We start from the raw sequence: 2903 nt of genomic DNA on the forward strand, positions 1-2903 counted from the left end.
TGTTGTTTTGAACTCTATCGCTTAGAATTGTGATTTTTACATTGAACTGTGTGTATCTTTAAATTCTATGAAATAAACTATATTTTGAAATTTAAAAAAAATACTAAAACAGGACCCATCCTCCCTAAATTCTGACCCTCAAAAAGTTGGAGTAAAACTGCAAATACCAGAATGCAGTGCTGGTGACGAAGGAGCAAAGCTCGGAAAGCTTGTGATTTCAAATTAAGCTGTTGGACGATAACCTGGTGTTGTGCGACTCCTTGCAGCAAACAAGGGCGGCTGATGCAGCGGGAGAGGCCCCGCCCTCTTATTTGCATAACCAGAATGCTTTGAGAAATGTGAAAAGTTATTCCTCTTTCTGTCGAAGATATCGAGAGTTTTTGGGTAGTTTTTATAATAACATCTATTTCGGTAAAAAAATGACTTTCTCTGGTGTCGATGTCGACAGTCGATAGTCGCTCAGTACAATGTTAAAGAGGTAAGCGCGCGGTGGGTGAGAGTAGAGCGAGTGATTTTCTTCAGTACACTCTGGTTTCTCTTCAGATCGTATAAATCTTTCGCCTTTTACTAAAGATTTCCGTGGAGAGGAACACTCGGAGTTTTAAGCAATTTTTTGAGGCCCTGCTTCTGGTGGGGCTTATTTTCAAATTAATAACAGACTGTGGTGAAAGAAGTTTTTGGTTTCACTGTGTGAAGTGGTTGTACCTGCTGGTCGGTAGGTGATAATTTTCAGTTTTCTGTCTTCTGCTTCCACGTGGCCAATTCACCATTGAGGTGACGGGGGCCAGTAGCAGAAATTCAGAATAATCAATGTGCACGCCCCGAGATAGCAGCTGGTTCTATTCTCTCCAGATGCTGCTGTGGACCTTTCAGCCATTTGTTCTTGCTGGACATCCAGAAGGGCTGACGGGATACTGGGCAACACATTCAAGATGCTTTCAACAACCCTGCAGATGTAGCGTGGTGAAGATATACTTGGCCCAGGCCAGACGTCCAATTCGTGTTCCCAACGCTCAAGGTCAGATCCACCGACGTCCAGCCGGTGTTCTTCTCTGACTACTGCTTCCTACTTGCCGACTATCAATCGCAGGAGGACCAGAGGGCGGGAGGGGGATATGGAAGGTGAACATGAGACTGTTGACCCCAAAGAACTTTAAGAAACTAAAGAGGGATTACTCATGTTGGAGAACTGCGAAACCCCTCTTCGACTCCACAGGAGACTCAGAGGGAAGTGTCACAGCTCCAGAAAAGCATGCAGGGTCTACTCCAGCTGCAGTCGATGGGGGTCGATGTCGAGGAGGAACTCAGAGAGGTGAAGGGCCAGCAAGCCTCGGTCTTCGCCTCCGAGGCCTCGCAGAACATCTTCCGGTCCAGAGTCCGCTCCATGGAGCAGGGCGAGAAGTGCTCGCACTTCTTCTTCCAGAAGCTGCACAGAGACCCCTGTGATCAGCAGCCTGAAAGAGGAAGACGGCTCGCTGACGTCCTCGCAGGCCGATATACTGAGGATCAGCAAATCCTTTTATGCCGGGCTGTGTGACTCAAAGCCCACAGGCAGTACGGCCTTCCTGTCCCCAGGACGCACACAGAGATAGATATCACCTGCGGCTGGAAGACCATCAACTCAGTGAAGGAGGCCCTTTGGTCTGCCCGAAACGTGCTGGTCTTCCAGCTGAAGGAGTTGTCCTCGCCCGAGGGTTGCCAACTGGCACACACCAAGGTCCAGGAGTACATGCTGCGGAATGCACTGAGGTGAGGTGCGACCTACGCAAAGGCTCCATGGGGAAAGGCCACCATGTAAGGCCATCCCACTTTGTATTGTACACCATGAGTCATAAGAAATACTGTGTTTGAATAGTAATAATGAGATCACTTTGTGTACGATCTGCAGTGTTTTGGTTTGAATTGTACTGGTTTGGAATTGTGATATTTACATTGAACTGGGTTTATCTTTAAATTCTATGAAATAAAGTATATTTTGAAGTTAAAAAAAGACACCATGTACAAGCCCCCAGACAAAGGCGGGGCGGGGTGTCCCCAATGCCGCCCTGATCTTGATGGCCACCTTTGAGGGCCAGGATGATCGCCTCAGGATGTGTGTAGAGCCCCAGTACGCAAACATCAAGTGTCACTACGTGCTGAGTTTCTACCAGTGGGAATCAGAAAGCTTTCCGATCTTGTTCGTGTGCTGCATCGAACCCTTTGCCGAGTCCATCAGGAAGGATGCGGGCATAAGAGGGGTGACGATCCCAGGCAGCGGAGGTACTCAGGTCAAGGCCTCCCTGTACATGGACGACGTCGCCGTCTTTTGCTCGGATCAGCTGTCAGTCCGCAGATTGATGAGCATCTGCGACCAGTTCGAACTGGCTTCAGGGGCCAGGGTAAATCGTACCAAGAGCGAGGCCATGTTCTTTGGGAACTGGACCGACCGATCCTTTGTCCCCTTCACCGTCAGGTCGGATTACCTGAAGGTGGTGGGGATCTGGTTCGGGGAGGCCGGGGCGTGCACCAAGAACTGGAAGGAGCGTATTTCTGAGGTGAAGCAGAAACTAGGACTGTGGAATTGACGATCCCTCTCGATCGTGGGCAAGAACTTGGTCTTCAGGTGCGAAGTGCTCTCGGTGTTGCTGTACGTGGCACAGGTCCGGCCCATACCTCGCTCCTGCACCACGACAGTCACCCGAGCCATCTTCCACTTTATCTGGAGATCAAAAATGGACCGCATCCACAGGGACACGATGTACAAATCTCTGGAGAAAGGGGGGAAAGGCGTGCCCAATGTGGCCCTCATCCCGATGGCCACTTTCGTGTGCGGCTGCATCAAGCTGTGCGTGGACCCCCGGTACGCAAACACAAAGTGTCACTACGTGCTGAGGTTCTATCCATCCCCGGTGTTGAGAAGGATG

At 49.9% G+C, this 2903-nt stretch overlaps 1 non-coding gene across 1 annotated transcript; it reads left to right on the forward strand.

Annotated features, from left to right (window-relative positions):
• The first annotated feature begins 523 nt into the window (after window positions 1–523).
• LOC137324863 (U5 spliceosomal RNA) lies at window positions 524–638 on the forward strand. Its single transcript, XR_010963740.1, has one exon. It is a non-coding gene; the product is annotated as a U5 spliceosomal RNA (small nuclear RNA).
• Window positions 639–2903: the final 2265 nt, after the last annotated feature.

The sequence above is a fragment of the Heptranchias perlo genome, chromosome 8 (genome assembly GCF_035084215.1).
Source record: "Heptranchias perlo isolate sHepPer1 chromosome 8, sHepPer1.hap1, whole genome shotgun sequence".
NCBI lineage: Eukaryota > Metazoa > Chordata > Chondrichthyes > Hexanchiformes > Hexanchidae > Heptranchias > Heptranchias perlo.